The sequence below is a fragment of the Balaenoptera ricei genome, chromosome 3, assembly GCF_028023285.1.
Source record: "Balaenoptera ricei isolate mBalRic1 chromosome 3, mBalRic1.hap2, whole genome shotgun sequence".
Classification (NCBI taxonomy): Eukaryota; Metazoa; Chordata; class Mammalia; order Artiodactyla; family Balaenopteridae; genus Balaenoptera; species Balaenoptera ricei.
The window spans coordinates 64,073,039-64,092,776 of NC_082641.1; the positions used below are offsets into that span (position 1 = coordinate 64,073,039).

Here is a 19,738-nt window from a genome sequence, read left to right on the forward strand (position 1 = left end):
TTTCAAGGGGTTAGCAGTGCACTCCTTTCCCTACCAAGTGAAATCCCATGTGCAACTCCAATGTATAAACATATAGATGCACTAAAACACTACAAATGTTCTTACATATACATACAACACATATTTATCAAATGCTTACTAGTGACCAGGCACTGTTCTAGGAGCTAGTAGTACAGTCGCTGCCCTCATGAAGCTTACATTCTAGTCGATTTATATCAAACTTGGCATCCCCCAAATTCCACCCAAACTGGGACATGTCGCAGCACCTAGGTTGAAAACCTCTGATCCAGTCCAGTCCCCTCATTTTCCTGATATGAAATCGGAGGCCCAGAAAGGTTAGGTTATTTGACTGAAGGACAAATCTAGGGATGGGCATCAGTGGACCAACAAAAAACACACCATTTGAGACAATTCAGCAGTCTGGAGGCAGGACGAGCTAAAAACTCAGCCTGTGGGTCCCACACTTCTGCATCCATAGCGCAATCAACTCACAGACACGCAAACCCACTAAAACATGGCACCGTAAGTAGTTTAAACAACGCTCTGTCGACTCTAGCAAGAAGGCAGTAAGTGTCTAAGTGTCTAGTACAGTTTGAAAGGTTTCCATCACAACACAGTTAAAGTGATGGCATTTTATGGCTCACGATGAGTCAGCCACAGATCTGAGCTCTCTGGAAGCTACGGGCTACGGCTGCTAAGTGGCCAAGCCCCTGAGGTGCCTCCCTCCCTACGTCTGAGAAGCAGGCGAGTCCCTCCCCGCATCCCTCACACAACCGCAGGGTCAACTGCTGGTCACTCTCCCTCCCCGCCGTAGGAAGAGGCCACGGCTCCAGACACCTCCGACCCCTGACAAGTGACAAGCTGGCTATCTCTGAAGGTGAGACTAGCTGCAGTGGTTCTGTGCAAGGACAGACTCTCACACGCCTCCTGCCCTAGATTTTCCAGCAGTCAGGATTGCATATAACCCTATTCTTTAGGATTCCCAAAATGCCCGATAGAAGGTGACGTTTTAAACCTGTTTTCACATAAATGAATAGAAGAACTGGAAAGAGAAATGTCAGACAAAGGCCTCTGGTTTGGAAAACCCCGTACCTGTAGGGCACCAGCCCTCAGGGGCAGGGAAGGGAGAGAGAAAGGGCCGCAGTAGCTCCTGGTTCTCACGGGGACCCTCCTACAGGGTCGCCCTCACCCGTCTCTCCACATGAAAGCCTGCTGGCCACATGAAAGGGCCTGGTCTCACAGCCTTTTCTCAGAGCTGGAGTAACAGCTGCACTGTTTTCCTGCAGCTGAGAAAACACCTCACAGTTGAGATTGCCGTTCCTCGGTCCCTCAAAGATTCAGGAAGCCTTCTTCCCAGCCCCCCTCTCCTTCCATCCCCGAAGTTTACCTCCTCCTCATACTTGTAGCTTGAAGAGGAAGGAATGAATAGGTGTGTACCCTTCCCCCAGGCAAATATCCGCAGTTAACTGCCTTTTTTGTTTGAAGAGCTGCCCAGGGGCCCAGTGGATCTTATCGGCAACCCGCCTACCCTCTTCTGAACCTGGGCCTCATGACAAGGCCAGCTGGCACCAAACCCTAGGTGACAGGGTTTGTGAGGTTGCTTTTATTCAGCGACAGGCAGCTTTCACGGCACCGGCTGGCAGAGAACTCTCACACACGTGCAACTCCCCCCTGCGACCGCGCCCCCATCCTGAGAAGCTTCCTGTTAATGTTCTTAAAATACCTCTGCAAAAGGAACCGAGGCAAAAAAAAAAAAAAAAAAAAAGGAACCGAGGCCACACATGAAGGAGCCCATGAATCATATTTTTTTCTATCAAAATATCAACAGAAATGAAAATATTCTTATGTAGTCCCCCCCGCCCCAACCTTCACCTTCATATTTTTAATCCATCAGAGCACTGGCTGTGCCAGCAAGGAGGGCAGAGGGGAGTCTAAGGGAGGTTCTCCCAGAGGCATTCTTTTTAATGAAAGAAGTCACTTCCCAAGTTGGGAGTGGTGTTCCCTCTGCCACTTAAAACTACAAAGACAGAGCCCTTCTACTGGCCCTACACTGTGGAAGAACAGTACCCCGGCTTCAAAATCAAATGCCACGGATCAAAAAGCTAGGCTGACGCACATACTCAATGAACTGTTATTGGGCTGCAAGGTAAATAGGCCCAAGGGGTAGGCGGTTCAGGAAATGGACCTGAATTACTGTGATTTGTTCAGTCACACCTGGTGTTTCTCAAGCCAGCTGGGTGGAGTGGATAGGGGGTAGACAGAGTAGAGGGTTCCCTGCAGGAGTCTGGTCTGTCTCGCCCTTCCTTCCTTCCCCCAGGGAAATCCAAGGGTCAAGGGGCCCAAGTGGGGCAAATGCCAGGTTGGGGCCAGGGCAGGACTGACGGAGGGTGCTTCTGAAGCGGGACCCTCCAGGGAGAGAGAGGGAATCAGCCAGCACGAGGCCTGAGCGCCCACACAGGAAACTGGGGGAATGGGGGCAACAATGAAGTCGAAGTCACGAAGAAACCTTCCTGGCCCCTGACTTGGTGGTGGCAGGAGGGGGAGGCCCAGGAAGCCAAGAGCTGCTGGAGTGACAGGAGCGCATCTGGTGGGGATGTGGTGAAAGCACAGGACTGTGGACAAGAGCCTGGATGAGGGGATGGACAGAGGAAGTGCAGGAAGGCCCCCAAACAGACCAGCCCAGAGTAGACTAAGCCACAGACTGCTTCACAGCAAGAGCGGAGAGCGCTCGGCAAATTCTGAGGTGCCCGAGCTCGAGGTGCCAAGAGTGGCTCCCGGGCCAGCAGCGTGGGCATCGCTGGGAGCCCGTCGGGTCCCAGCCCCCAACTACTACTCAGAACTGGAACCTGCACTTATTCAATAATAAGCTCCCAGGTGATCTGTGGCTCCTTCAATGCTGTACCCAAGCTCAGGGAACTAGGGTGAGGGCTTTCCTTCTGCAGCGGCAGGGCCTCCTCTTCCACGGGTCTGGAACAAGCCAATGGCAGGTGCGGGTGTGTGTTTAAGGAAGACATTTCACACCCCTCTCAGCAAGTTCCCGAGCTCTCCGCTCAGGAGTACTCTTCAGGGATGGCAAATAGGGAACGCATGTTTCCAGGGGGATCAAACACTGCTTCAATATGACAAGATAAGGGAATTGCGACAGACAAGTATGCGGTCCCTGAAAAAGATGTCGTTAAATAATTTAATATGGGAAAATGCTCATGGACACATCCCTGGGAAAAGACAGAGTAAACACACTAAAATATTAACCAGAGCTGTGATTTTTAAATCATCTTTGTGTTCTTTACCTTGTCTTGATTTTTCCAAGTTTTCAACATTAGGATGAATTTCATAACAAGTTCTTTTAATTAAAAGAAAATTATACAAAATTTTAATCAGTGAAGAATAAAAGAGTAGAAGTCTTCTGACCCGGAAAAAAGTACAAAGCCCATTTAATTTGCTACCTTCCACATACGCTATGACTTGCTATCTAGCTGTCTATTTTATTTATAAAATTCATTCTAGGAATTCCCTGGCAGTCCAGTGGTTAGGCCTCCGCGCTTCCACTGCAGGGGGCACGGGTTCAATCCCTGGTCACGGAACTAAAATCCCACATGCCACGCAGTACGGCCAGAAAACAAAAAAAAGAAAAGAAAAATTCATTCTCTTGGGGTACATTAAAAAAACAAGACAACCTTGGCAAAATCAAAGAATATCAGAAGGGAAGAAATACCATAAGCAGCTCATGCAGCTCAATATCAAAAAAACAAATAACCCAATCCAAAAGTGGGCAGAAGACCTAAACAGACATTTCTCCAAAGAAGATATACAGATTGCCAACAAACACATGAAAGGATGCTCAACATCACCAATCATTAGAGAAATGCAAATCAAAACTAAATGAGGTATCACCTCACACCAGTCAGAATGGCCATCATCAAAAAATCTACAAACAATAAATGCTGGAGAGGGTGTGGAGAAAAGGTAACCCTCTTGCACTGTTGGTGGGAATGTAAATTGATACAGCCACTATGGAGAACAGTATGGAGGTTCCTTAAAAAACTAAATATAGAACTACCATTCGACCCAGCAGTCCCACCACTGGGCATATACCCTGAGGAAACCATAATTCAAAAGGAGTCATGTACCACAATGTTCATTGCAGCTCTATGTACAATAGCCAGGACATGGAAGCAACCTAAGTGTCCATCGACAGATGAATGGATAAACATGTGGCACATATATACAATGGAATATTACTCAGCCATATAAAGAAACGAAATTGAGTTATTTGTAGTGAGGTGGATGGACCTAGAGACTGTCATACAGAGTGAAGTCAGAAAGAGAAAAATAAATACCGTATGCTAACATATATATATGGAATCTAAAAAAAAAAAAGGTTCTCAAGAACCTAGGGGCAGGACAGGAATAAAGACACAGATGTAGAGAATGGACTTGAGGACACGGGGAAGGGGACGGGTAAGCTGGGACGAAGTGAGAGAGTGGCATGGACTTATATACACTACCAAATGTAAAATAGATGGCTAGTGGGAAGCAGCTACATAGCACAGGGAGATCAGCTCGGTGCTTTGTGACCACCTAGAGGGGTGGGATAGGGAAGGTGGGAGGGAGACGCAAGAAGCAGGAGATATGAGGATATATGTATATGTATAGCTGATTCACTTTGTTACAAAGCAGAAACTAACACACCATTGTAAAGCAATTATACTCTGATAAAGGTGTTAAAAAAAAATGAAATAAAATTCAAAAAAAAAAAAAAAAAAGAATCCAAAGGATTATATGCTGTTCTGCCATCAAAACACCGAAAATTAAAGCTGGGAATGTCTTTAAAAAAAAAAAAAAAAACCTGGGAGTGTCTTAAGCAACCAGGGAGATCCTTCTACCCAGTACTCATTATAAATAATAGTTACCTACCATTTCTTAAACACTTCCTCTGTATCAAGGCACTACACTAGGGTGCTTTCAAGACCTTCTTTGATTTAATCTTTTTTTTTTTTTGGCCGCAAGGCATGCAGGATCTTAGTTCCCCCACCAGGGATTGAACCCGTGCCCCCTGCAGTGGAAGCACGGAGTCCTAACCACTGGACCGCCGGGGAATTCCCTGATTTAATCTTCAGAAGAGCCCTATGATTTAAGTATCACAATCCCCATTTTACAGATAAGGAAACCTCAATCGCTGATTGCAAAGCCCATGAGGATTCTGAAAACTGTTGTTACATCACCACATCCCCAGAAGACCTGGAGTACACTGTTTTGAAGCCTCCTCCACCCGCCCCCATACAGAAACATAAAATCAAGAGAGACCCAAAAGCACCTAAATGCACACAAGACCTGAGGCAGTCAGAAGGGCCCATTAGATATGCATCGTCCTCACTGGCCCTCACTCAGCACCATTCCAAAGGCTCGCTATAGTATAATACAGCCAAGGCCTTCAGCATCAAGTATCATTCTGAAAGACATTTGGCAGTGTTTATTCTTCTTATAAGTTGTGGTAGCAGTAGTAACAATAGAAAATTGTACTGTGTATTCTCTAGGTGCCAGGTAGGGCCCCAAATTCCTTACATAGATTCATTCTCACAATCCTGTGAGGCAGATAATGATTTACCAGTTTTTCACTGGTATTTTTGTCATCTTTTCACAAATGAGAAAGTATTACTTAACTTTTTGGCATGAAAATGTACCACTTTTAGAATCAGAGAAAAAATTTATAAGTTATGCTGACTTTGAAGGAGTGATGTAAAGACAAAAGAAGAAGTAGAGGAAAGAAGGAGAAAAGAGAGAAAAAGGAAAAAAGAATGTCGATTCCATTTTTTTTCACAAATGAGAAAACTGATGTGGACAGAAGTGAGGCAACTTTCCTAAGGTCCTGAGATGTGAACTCAGTCAGCCAGGTCCTAACACTCAAACCCAAACCTTTATGGTGCCATCTCTAGGATGGAGCAGCCATCAAGAGTTACTGGCATACACTCAGGATAAAATTATATTCTACAGAGAGGGATGATGTTTAAAAGTTTCTAGCAATTATTTTGGACTCTAGCTTTAAAAACAGACACTAAGCATAAAATAGAGTGAAACTGAGTTTGGCACTTTGCAACAAGCCTAAAATCTGAACTACAATCCAAATCTCCTTTTATCATTCGCCTTCTTCTTTCAACTATTACATTAAGTTAAAAAAATTCAGGTTGCCTACATTCTCAATCATTATGATACTGCACAAAATGTCCATTTCTAAACTGTCCCATGATTCACATTTTTCCCATTGCTAACATTAGAACACCTCCCACGCTTTCTAATAGAAATAAAAAGATCATTCTGAACTCTTCCGAACGAATTATACAACAACAAGATACATAAGCAAAAGACGGAAAACAAAAATTGCATTTAGGCTTAAAGTAAATTTCATGGTAAGTTCAGAAGACTCCCTTTCCCTCAAAATATCACATAGAAACTTTTCTTTTTTAAATTTAACTTCTTGGGATCATCTCTTCAGAGACTGCATAAAACAAAATAGTTTTTCAACCAACCTTTGAAGTTATCAAATAACTGAAAAGTGATCAATATAAACAAACAAGAATTTGAACTCACCTACACTAAACATTCACAGTTTAAGACAACACTAGGCAAGAGTAAAAGTAAACAAACAACAGAAACTTGCTCCCTAATATAGGTAGGAATCCCTTGGCCAGTGGAGCAATGCAAACAGACTTGTTCCCCCATATTAAAGCGATAATGATGACATCTTCAAGGAGGACATGAGATCAGCCACGTAAAGTGCTCAGCCCACGTGCCTGGCACATAGTAAGTGTTCAACATTAGCTTGTATTAAATGCTCATTCCATCAATACAAGGTTACTTACCAGCTGTGCACCTCAATCACCTCATCTACAAAATAGAGATAACAGTAGTTCCAACATCATAGGATTGTTAGGACAGAAAATGTAGTAAAGCACTTAGAACAACAATGTTAGTTACCAATATTATTCTTAGCGCCCTTAAAAAAGAAACTGAGAGGCTTACAGGGCTGGGGTCTGAACCCAGTAGCTCCAAAGTAGCTAGCATCTCATTTCCTCAAACTCAAACCTGGAGCTGACGCTTAGAGAGACTTACCTGGCTGCCAGCTCTCTTCCCACTGCACGAGGAACAAGGGGACAAGGAACCTACGGGCTCCCTTCCTCTTGGCAGCTCCACCTGCTCCAGCAATGTGCAGCTTCAGCATCCTCAGCCCCGTCACCCAAACCTCACATCTAACCAAAAAGTTATTCCCCTTTGCATTTCTGTTTGCCGACTTTTTCCAAAAGGATTTTGTTGGGGGGTGGGAGGGGGGTGTTTTGTAACTACATAAACAAACAACAACAACAAAGGCAACTGCTCCCATTTCTGCAGCACTCACTCCCAAATGCTAGGATGGACTCTTACGTGTGGACAGTTTCTCCCAACCTGTGAGATACTTACTTCTGTTATTATCCCCACTGCAGCAATGAGAAACTTGGGCTCAAGGAAATAAGTTGCCCAAGGTCACAGCTCATTAAGGGTGAGGACAGCGCCCAAACCCAGGTGTGATTTAAAGTCAGCATTCTTAACTGCCTCACTGAACTAAATGTGGAAAAGAAAAAAGGAAAGAGGGATTAGCACCTTCGAAAAACAATAACTGTTTTGGAAAATCCAATCAAAATTCATTTTCTAATGAAGTTACTGCTTAATAAATGAAAATATTACATAAAGAGCTGGCTAGTGCTGCGTACAGCAAGGAAGCATACTTTAGTCCTGACAACTCCATGACTCAGAAGCACAGTTTACCAGTGACATAGGGACGACTCCAGTTTCCACTGACACAGTATTTATACTTTGTGATTTGTATAAACAAAACCATCTCTCATGCCTTCAACATCTACCACAGCCCTGTGAAACCTACAGTTAGAAATCTGAAAATATTTAATCTCATGACCACACGAAGAAATGAGCCAACCATCTAAGACTGACTAGTCACCAGTCCCCAGACTGCAACCTCCAGCCCACTGACCAACAGTCCCACTGTGTCTAAATCCCAGATGGATAATTCCTCCAACGTAGGATCAATTTCTAAAAATTAACAGAATTGAGAGCCCAGAAATAAACACTAACATTTATGGTCAATTAATTTCTGACAAGTGGGCCGAGTTAATGCACTGGAGAAAAAAAACAGTATTTTCAATAAACAGTGCTAGAACTATTGATAGATACCCAAATGCAAAAGAATAAAGCTGGACCCATTCCTTATACCATACACAAAAATTAACTCAAAAAATGGACCAAAGACCTAAATGTATGAGCTAAAACTATGAAACTCTTAGAAGAAAACACAGGACTAAATCTTCATGACCTTGGGTTGGACAAAGCATTTTTTAGACACAAGATATAGCACAAGCCAGGAAAGAAAAAATAGATACATTGGACTACATCAAAATTTAAAAAATTTTATGTTGCAAATGATGCCATCGAGAAAGTGAAAAGATAACTCACAGAATGAGAAAACATTTGCAAATCACGTATCTTACAGAGCTGGTATCTAGAATATAAAAAGAACTCTTGGTCTTCCCTGGTGGCGCAGTGGTTGAGAATCTGCCTGCCAATGCAGGGGACACGGGTTCGAGCCCTGGTCTGGGAAGATCCCACATGCCGCGGAGCAACTAGGCCCGTGAGCCACAATTACTGAGCCTGCGCGTCTGGAGCCTGTGCTCCGCAACAAGAGAGGCCGCGATAATGAGAGGCCCGTGCACCGCGATGAGGAGTGGCCCCCGCTTGCCGCAACTAGAGAAAGCCCTCGCACAGAAACGAAGACCCAACACAGCCAAAAATAAATAAATAAATAAATAAATAAACCCAAAGTTTAAAAAAAAAAAACTCTTAATATTCAATTTTGAAAAAACAACCCAACTTATAAATGAGCAAAGGATCTGAACAGACATTTCTCCAAAGAAGATATGAATGGACAATAAGCACCTGAAAAGATGCTCAACATCATTAGTTATTAGGAAAATGTAAATCAAAACCAAAATGAGATACCACTTCACAAACTAGGGTGGATATAATTTAAAAAAAAGAAAAAACAGACAATAATAAGCATTGGTGAGGATATTGATAAATTAGAACCCACTTACACTGCTGGTAGGAATATAAGATGCAGCAGCCTCTTTGGAAAATGATTTATTTAAAACAGCCATAAAGTGGAAACAACCTAAACAACCATCAACTGAAAAACGGATGAGATAAATGTGGTATTCTGCATAAAAAGGAATGAAGTACTGACATATACTACAAATGGATGAACCTTGAAAACACGCTAGGTGAAAGAAGTCAGTCATAAAAGCCACATATTGTACAATTCCATTCACATGCAATGTTCAGAATAGGCAAATCCATAGAGTAAGAAAGTAAATTAATAGTTGTCAGGGATCTGAGGAAGTTTGGGAAGAAACTGGGAACAACTGCTAATGGTCACAGAGGTGATAAAAATGTCCTAATATTAGATTGTAGTGATGGTTGTACAACTTCGTGAATATACTAAAAAACCACTTAATTTTTACACTTTAAATGGATGAGCTAGGGACTTCCCTGGTGGTCCAGTGGTTAAGACTCTGCGCTCCCAATGAAGGGGGGCCGGGTTTGATCCCTTGTCAGGGAACTAGATCCCACATGCCGCAACTAAGAGTCCGCACCCCACAACTAAAAGATCCTGCACACCGCAACTAAGACCCAGCACAGCCAAATAAATAAATAAATAAATATTTTTAAAAATAAATAATGGATGAGCTATATGGTATGTGAACTATATCTCAAAACTAACTTTTAAAATTTTATAAAGAATTTCTTTAATTAAAAAAAACCTAATATAGTCATTTTTATAAGACAAATAAGGAAGTATCCAAAAAAAGAAAAAAGAGGAAACCTAAAATAATAATTTTAAAAGGCTGGACATTTCTGCTCAACAGAGAAGTAAACGCTTGGGCATTGCTCCAACTCACTTTAAGGATAAAAATAAAACTCTGAGGTTTTTTTGAACACCTGTTAATTTAAACAGGAATAAAGTCTCCCCAAGGGCAAATTCCCAGCACTTTGGAGCTGAAATTGTTCCATGTGATTCTTAAATTATTGGTCAGCTATAAAATGCTTTGTAAAGTTTACATTATTTCATGGATCTTTCAACATTGAGTTTTCTTAAGAGACTGCACATTGGAAATGGCTGATTCTTAGTACTGGAGCTCCCATTCCTCTAACAATTTTCTTGTACCAAAAACAGCCCTTTCAATACTTCCTAGTAACCCACGGCCAGCTGCAGCACCCTGACAAAGACTGATTTGACAGCTTAACTATAATCTTGGCAACCACTTTTATGGGTGGCACACTTTTTTTTTTTCTAGTTCTATTCACTTCAGTACACTTTAGTCAAGAAAAGTCTACATTTACATATGTAACTCGTGGGTAATGCAGATAATAATAAATTATACCACACATCCTTATCAACGGCGCAACCAAACTGATAATCTCAGTTTCCTGTCTCTCTGGACTCAGGCTTCTTGTCACCAGAATTGGCTCTTAATTATTCAACTGTACTGCCTCTGGACTATCCACAAAAAAGCTTACAAAATGCATACTGGAAAAATATCTAAATGAACTCTCTCACCATAAAGCATGCTTTTCCTTCTCCTATCAAACACGTAACTTTATCTAACTAGCTTAGCTTAAGCACTCAATCTTAATATGACACTTCTGAGCAACATTTAAAGTAAACTACATCCAAAATACAACCTGCTGTCTGTATGTCAAGTTTTGAATGCATGTTATATAAGTCAAGGTGGTGCTGTGGTAGAATCATCTACCTTGCTTATCTGTGTCCTTTTTTATCTCCGTATGTACTACTGGAAGTAGGATTCAGTCCATTTTGCAGTTCTAAATTCCATGGAAAAATTATCAAGGCCAAACCACCAAGTGGTTCTTGTCTGGGCAGCACCATCCTCCCTCTGTGGCCTTGTGGGTTGTTGCTTATAAAGGTGGAGACAGTTTTCACAAAGATTGGTAAGTGCTACTGATATCTAACTGGCTTAGCTTAGGCACTAAATCTTAATGTTATCAAGCATACTAAATACCAGCTCAGGACTCCCTCAAGAGAAAGAACTGCTTCACCCAAAATTCCAACAGCACTGCCCCGGGGACCCACGAGTTAAAGATCATTCCTCCCAAATGCCACAACTCACTTAATTAGTTATAGCTTTTTCTTTAACTCTTCTAATAAAAGCCTTATAGAATAGATACTTTTTTTGATCAGGAGCTCCCTCCCTACTTTCTCTTAGTACCTCAAGCATTTTTATTACTCTCAAAGTCTTAGAAAGATCGGGAAGGGGGAATGGAAGGACAGTGCTGAGTGGAGGAGAAGAGGGGCATCTCTCTAAAATCTGGGAATACGGTCAGGTCAGACTCACAATGAAGGGGAAATGGGATAAGCATCAGCCTCTTCCAGCGCTCTGTGCCCTGCTTTCTTTCTGCCATGTCACAGCAGGAAAATGAAGTCAGAGACTCAGCTCTGCTGGACCTCTAGCTTCCAAGAAAATACAATCCCATGACAACCCTCAACCCTCTCCTCCCCCCATCATAAGGAAATAATTTACTGCTTCATGCTTTTCAAAGCATGCAGCCAGAAGCCACTGCTGGGTATAACAATTTGCATAGAGCGCCTCATTGGTTAACCAGCTCAATCTAAATGGCCTAATACCCCTTACTCAGCAACCTGCAACTTTCACAAACTACATGGCTTGGTAAGAAATAAAAAAGCACATTCTTAAAAACTGCTTTCTGTTAAAGCTCATGATCCACAGATGAAGCGGAACTTCCTGGAAAAAAAAAATTCAAACAACTGCTTGGGAGTTTAATAGAAGAGCGAGGACAAAAGGTTTAAACTGATTTTACTGCAGCAAAATACAGTGGAAAAAAACCAGTGTGAGATTTCAACCATAAGATTATGTTTAAAATCTGCAACCATGAGCACTCTGTTGAACTGCAGATGTCTTCATAAAAACCCCAACACTCACCCATTCTCTCTCTTGTCATTTACCAAATGTCCACTGTGTACAGGCCACGGGGGCACACCACAGGCCAGGGTAGCAGGCCAGGGTGGCAGTCCCTGTGGCACGCTGATTAGCTGTGTGAACCCAGAAGAGGGCCTGAGCCCTGCGGGCCTGTCTCTTCTTCAATAACATGAGAGGGTGGACATGCCACTCCCTTAAGGATTCATCTAGCTTCAGAAGATGACTGTGTAACTAACCAGATTCTCACCGTCCATAAGGTACCTGAGAATGGTAACCCACCAAAGGAGTGACAGGCATCACTCACATCAGAAATCTCATGGTCAGCAGTGAGACTTTCTCTGGCTTGCTGCCAACCAAAAACTTCCCATGATGGTTCTAATTTCAAACTGCCTGACCATTATCCTTAAAAACTATTTGGGAGTGCTAGAAGTTCCAATAATTTGGCTTCCGACTGAACCTTCTCATACCCAGAGGTACAATTCCCCTCTGTCAGCATGTCCCAATTTTCAGTTTAAGGTTTGGGTAGACAGTGAGGATTTTCATAACCAGGAGAGCTGCATCAACACAACTGTGGTCCTCTATTCCCCAGGAGCCAGAGCCCATTCCCACCTTCAATGCTGCCTCTTCTACTCTACAAAACCACTGCAACCCTCTCCAAGTTCTGGGCCAGCAAGTCATTTCAGCCTGGGGAGGCTGGCAGGAAGAGGAATTCAACCAGAGCTCCCTAAAATGAAGTAGAGCTGTTTCCAAAGATAGGAAGAGTTCCTATCTCTGAAGTTGTTCACTTACTATAGTACAAGAAATCTGAGCACAATTGGGTAGGAGGATCAGAAGACCCTTCCAGCCACTTCCAGTACCAACTTTCTTGGAGTTTGTCCAAAGAGAAGCAGCGGGCCCAGCTCCTCCCTCACGCAGCTAACAGGCATACGAATTGGTCGGCCTTTCTGAAGGAGGTTTGCCACGTCCAGGGCTTCTGACCTATGCATTTTATAGTTGGTTCTGCTATACTTGCTCTGAAAATACAAATTTGTTCCAACAGGACTGATATGGAAGGAGTTTAGAGCATCTCACCCCAGGATATGACACTTTGGCATATTGATTATTTTGAGTTAAGGCACCTGAGAAACAGCAGGTGCAAGAAGGGCACTCTGACCTTCATGTTTCTTCCTGAAAGCAGGAGATGACATTCCCACATGAGAGGTGTCCTCCCTGTACCAGAAGGAAGACATTCTTATCAAGGACAAGAAGTTGAGATGGAGAGAATTCTATACAAAGAGACCTTATTAAAATAATTTTTATCTTCCTTTCACCTCCCCACATAATTTAGTCATTTTTCCACAACTGCCTCTCTTTGTTCAATCTAATATAAAAGTAGGTTTCACTATTTCTTGGGTCTTCATTTCCTTATGAGGGCTCCCAGGTCACATAAAACTTGTGTTAAATAAATGTGTATGTTTTTCTCCTGTTAATCTTTGTCAGTTTAATTTTCAGATCCAGCCAGAGACCCTAAAAGGGTCAAGGAAAACTTTTTCCTCCCCCACCATGTTAGGGAACAATATGAGCAAAACAGGACGTGCAGTTTTGTCTGTGAGACACATATACTGAAGGCAGAACACTGTGCCCAGCTGAACTGAGCTACACAGAACACATGAAACACACACTCCTCCGCTCCACCTGCATTATGAGTCACTCGAAAGCACATCTGGTGTTACAACTTTCCATCCAGTTTCAGATAACCCTCCATCCACCACTTCACAACAACTCACAAGCTGCAACTTTTCCAACACCTGCTTCCACAAGCAAATTTCAGGTCTTTTTCAAGGTCAAGTGCCAAATTTTCATAGTATTACATATCTCTTAACCATTTAACATTTGTAAAACTGTAATATCATTTTTACCAGATTCCCTTTTTATGTGTGTGTGTGTGTGTGTGTGTGTCACTGAGAAAACTTTCAATGCTGTGCTCCAACCCCATTTTCCCCACAAGGCCTGTGGTTTTTGCTGTTCCATCTTGCATAGTGTGATTTTTTAGGAATGCATATTCATGTTGTGTTACAGAAGGACTATTTCCAGAGCTCTAACCTAAAGAGGCATGGGACTAAAAAAAGATTACATAAGAGTTACTTAAGTTTTTTGTTTTTTTTTTAATATACTAAACATTTAATAAAGGGTAAATAGTGAAATAAATGTCCACATGATCAATTAAATGTGATACTGCCATTAAAATGTTCTCATTCTTACGATATGTGGAAATGTCCATAATGTTGTGTGAAAGTAATTTAGGATATAAAACAGTACATAAAGCATGATCTGATATTCATTCATTTATTTATTTATTCATTCATTCATTCATTCTGCATGGCTTGGGGGATTTTTAGTTCCCTGACCAAGGACTGAACCCAGGCCGTCAGCAGTGAGAGTGCGGAGTCCTAACCACTGGACTGCCAGAGAATTCCCAGTCTAACTTATTTTAATACTAGAACGAAATAAAACAAAATACTAAGAAGGGTTTGTTCTCTCTAGGATTATAAATGATATTCATTTTCTTCTTTATACTTTTCTGTATTTCCCAAATTTTCTATGATAACTATATATTATTTTTATAAAGCAGAAAGTACTGTTTGTTACTTGTCATTTGCTAAAAAGTCTAGTAAACTGACCCACTCTTATCCTTTCTTCAAGATGCTATAATACATACTATAATCTTCACAAAATTTTAAGGAATAAAAAGGCAATAAAGAAGATAGAATACTGAAAAACATTTAATTAATGCCCATCCTACCCCTCCTCCCAAAAAAAGGTAAGAAAGAACAAAGAACAGACGAAGAAATGGAAATGACCAACAATATATAGCCTGAAGTTCAAGCATGAATAATTACATTAAATGTAAATGATCTAAACATCCAATTAAAAGGCAGAGACTGTCAGAAGGGATCAAAAAGTCCCAACTACATGTTGTTTATAAGAGCATTTTTAAATCTAAGACACAGATGAACTGAAAGTTAAAAGGGTAGTATGGCCATCAGACAAAGACTTGAAGACAAACACCATTACCAGAGATAAAAAGGATCATTTTATAAAAGGATCAATTCATTAAGGAGACATAACAATTCCAAATGTGTGTATACATAATACAGCTTCAAAATATATTAAACAAAAACTGACATAACTACTGGTAGAAAGAGACAAAAACACAATCATATTTGAAAAATTTAACACCCTTCTCCCAGTAATTGACAGAATTAGACCCCTCTATCAGTAAAGATAGAGAAGATTTGCACAACACTAGCAACCAACTAGCTATACCCAACCTGCTGGTAGTATGGAAAAATGAGCAGGCAGTGAAGAGACTAGGAGAGGAAAACCAGTTTACACGATACGCATTTCCATCTTCCTGCCTTTAAGTCAACCCCCTCAACACTCTGGCCTTATTTGTAAGGCTGTCATTTGGTCAAGCCACGATGGGCAGTAACTACCCAATAACTGTAGAAAACATGTTCTTTTCAAGAGCACATGGAACATTCATCAAAATGTATCATATTCTGAGCCATCAAAAAGAAATATATACAGAATATGTTCTCTTATCACAAGCGTAAACTAGAAATCAATAGCAAAAATATGCCTGGAAAATCCTCAAATACTTGGAAAATAACAACACACTTCTAAATAACCAACAGGTCAAAGAAGAAATCACAAGGGAAATTAGAAAATATTTTGAATTGAATGATAATGAAAACAAAGCATATCAAAATGTGTGGGATGTAAAATGATTTTAAATATGCCCTTGAGAGGAAAGAAAAGATTTAAAATAAGGGTTTATGTTTCTACCTATAAAAAAACCCATAAAATAATTTAAAATAAATAATAATAGATTAAGATCAAAGTAAGTTAAAAAAGGGAAAAAAGAGCAGAAATCAATGAAATAGAGAATAACAACAAAAAAAATTGTTTCTTTCACAAGATTAATCAGATTGATAAACTCCTAGAGTCATCAAAAAAAGAATAAAGAACACAAATTACTAATATCAGGAATGATTGAAGAGACGTATTAAGCACATTGTTTTTTAGAATATAAGTTATCTCGATACAGACCACTAACAGATTCCTACAAAAGACTTGCATTTAGAAAATCCATTACGTTAACCCCAATGGTGTTGAAAAATCAGGCAGGGGATGACGTGGTTAGGACTATACTTTGGTAGAAGGATCAACCTGCTGGTAGTATGGAAAAAAGAGCAGGCAGCGAAGAGACTAGGAGAGGAAAACCAGTTTACATGATAATGTATTTCCATCTTCCTCCCTTTAAGTCAACCCCCTCAACACTCTGGCCTTACTTGTGAGGCTGTCATTTGGTCAAGCCACGATGGGCAGGAAGTACAGCACTCACTAGGGTTATTACACTAGTTCCTCCTAGCTTGTGCTCCACAGGGATAGTTCTCTCATTCAGCCTACATTCCCACCCTCTTCTATGGGTCTTCCAGTACTGAAGAATCTGGAAAATGTAACCACATTTCTAGACTCCTTTGCTGTTGGGGACCTGACAATTAGCAACCCTCACAATATTTGGAAGGTGAAAACAAGGTGGGGGACCATCCTCCTGCTGCAGTGTCTGCTTCCCAGCAAGGTCCTAGGACAATGGTCAGACTTGGGGTTCCCATGTTAAGCCGCCACTTGTGTGGGTATCAAGAGGCGGGGGGGGCAGCAGCCTGGGCTTTCAGACATCTGGATTACTGCTGGAGTGGTGTGCCCTTAAATCCAAGAGTTCAAAGGCGGCCCCCTGACTCTTGCTCCTCTAGCTCTTTAATTTCTTCAACAGTTAATTCCCTACATTAAATCGTTCTGCTTAAAACTGAGTGGTCTCAGTTTTCTGCATTGAACCCTGACACACCTGCATCACCAACTTACAGATAACAAAGAGTCTTAATATTGTCTTGTTTTCATCCCTTTCAACAATCATATAAGGGAGGCAAGACACAAATTTCCCCCGTTTGATGAACAAAGAAACCAAGGCTCAGAAAACTTAAAAACTGGGAAGGGTAGTGAGTTCCCCAACACTGGAGAGGCTCAAACACACCAGAGGTACACTTAGGAGGGGCATTTTTACAAGACGTCTAAGCTTCAGATGGGGAATTAAAAGGTATGCCTTTTAAAGCCTCTTCCAAAACTTTCTCTGATTCCATGATCTGCCTCATCAATCACCACACAAATAGCCCAACCTGGGCTAAGGATCAGAGCATTAGGCGACTCAGCCCTGCGTAAATTACTGAGATACAATGCAAGAAACAAAACACTGGAAAATAAATCCCGTAAATACCTCATGAGCTTTGTTTCAAAGAGCAATTGGCTAGTTTATAAAAAACGATATTTAAACAAACATTAGCCTGATTTTCCATCTCTCCTAGATATCGCTGCATAAATAAGATTTAAGCGGTTGTGTGTATGTGTTTTTCCTACTTTTGTTTAGACTAGACAGTTTTCACGAGGGGGAAAATGCTGTCTTATCACTATATTTTGTAACCTTACTTCAAACCGAAATTGTTTCAAAATTTATTCTGTGATAAGAACCCACCCTAAGTTTTTCCATTAACAGCTGCTTTCCTTAAACATCAGCTCAACTTTAATCTCACAAGGCAAACTACATACAGAAGAAAAGCCAAAAGTAAAGTCCTATTTCCTTCAAAATTCAAACAGATGTTTTAATGTAATCAAACAAATCCATTGTTTGAATTTCCTACACACACACTACACTGACTCCCAGATTATGTTCTAAAATCTTCGAAAATATCATTAATACACAAGCTAGAAAATACGAGGATGTCCCCACTGGAAATGTTTAAAATTCATTTTAACAAGGGTTGCAAAGGTTCACTTCGGACTACTTGAAAAACCTGATCGTTAGGGACAATCAAGGTGGTCTAGATGAGTAACTTGATCCATTGGATGCTTGCTCTGAGCATCCAATCGCAATCGCAAATTCAACTAACAACAGCAGCATGTAATGACAATTCACTAGCAATGCTGCTTGACTCAGGACACTGAAAGAACACAAGAGCTTTATCTATAATTACTATTATAATTAAAGATACAGAAAGCACTTTAGTCAAAGGGTAAAATGGAATTGTGTCCAATGGCTAGTTCTGCAGACATATCATGTTACACAAGGACTTCCTTTTTAATGTTAAATTATCATAGGTGAACAGGCCACATACTGCTCGTCCTGCTCTGAATACAAGTAGACAATGCCATCGTTATTGCTCTGTCCTTTCTAAAGGCGATTTACATTAAAACACCTGGGAAACTGAAAAGTAAGCTTCTGAGTCTCACAGTTAACTCACTCCCAGATATTCAGTATCTCTGGGAAATTGACAGGCGATATTCATAGGGAAAACGGGGGTGGGAAGCAAGCAGTGGGCAAGGGGGTGTTACCTTTTATCTCATTAGCAGAGAGATGAGTCAGAGGCTGCCCTCTACTCCCTACAGATGGGCCCTCCCAGCAAAGCAATCCCACGCAAGACCTGCCGCAGCCCAAAGCTATTTGCCAGCCTGCCCAGGTCAGCTCTAAAGCCACCCAAGAAAACAAATCTGAATGAGCAACCTTCATGCTGACTCTCCACCTACAACGGCAACCTTCACTCTCTTCATTGTTCAAGGTCAGTGACAAACTTATCTTTACAACAACGTGAACTTGGCTAACTACACAGAGGCATCTCCAAACCACTCTTTCTGTATCAGCAACAGTTCAACATCAGCCGAATCACCACCACCTTTGTCAGTATGGTAGAGCAATGATGTGGCCATTTTACTGCAACTTGCCCGCATTTTATAAAACGAATAGAAAAATAAAACTGCCAATACTAGTGATAAGCACAGGACTCACAGAGAAGGGCACCTTTATAGAGCAAGAAAACAGAGACTCAAACACCATCTAGACAGATGGTATCCGCATAAGTGACTGTAAAGAAAAAGACCAAAGTTAAAAATGATGTTGAAAATGGTTATTGTCGATGGCATCTAAAGGAGGTGTAGCTGGGATTTTCTTCATTATTTTTAGTCTTTTGGGAATTGAAACACACACACACACACACACACACACACACACACACACTCGTATTAACACATAAGCCTATTAACTGACTTTCACATATTTATGTTTACTTAATACCTCTGGAAAAATTGCCATGTTTGAAGGTAGAGGACTGCACTACTTTCTGGGTATAAGCCCAGAAAACATGGCTGCAAATGAGTGGCTGGTGCACTTGAAAAACTCCTGTAATTCAGCAGAGTTGAATCAAACATAGCACCTACAACATAATCCCAACTCCACAAAGTAAAATCATATATATTAAATGTGAGTGACTGTTATAAATTATTAAAATATAGTTCTCTCTGGGTGATATGTATTTCACAAATGCCCCAAACTGTTCAAAAAAGCATCAGTCATGCAAAGAATGAACTTTTGTGCCTAGATCCCTTCCAAGGGTGGAAGCAACACGTGATATAATGAGCACCTAACATTTCCAATCACTATAAACAAAGAGCTGTAGGGAAAAAGTTTTGTAACCAAAAGCACACAACAGGGGGTTCAGCTAGGTCACAGTACATGCTCTGTCTAGGAGAGAGGAAATGCACCCACACAGTAGCCAGGAAACAAGTCCAGTGCATCAGATGACCACATA

At 41.2% G+C, this 19,738-nt stretch overlaps 1 protein-coding gene across 3 annotated transcripts in view; it reads right to left on the reverse strand.

Moving 5' to 3' along the window:
* The window catches only part of SERINC5 (serine incorporator 5), an 86,400-nt gene that overhangs the window by 60,375 nt on the left and 6,287 nt on the right, over positions 1-19,738 (reverse strand). Inside the window, exon 1 of one of the 3 annotated variants that reach the window (XM_059916660.1) lies at positions 11,460-11,508. The exons of the other annotated variants lie outside the window; for them this stretch is intronic. The gene's annotated coding sequence lies outside the window, so the exon portion shown is untranslated. Of the gene's footprint in view, positions 1-11,459; positions 11,509-19,738 lie in introns of those variants that run through there. 3 annotated transcript variants of the gene reach the window in all.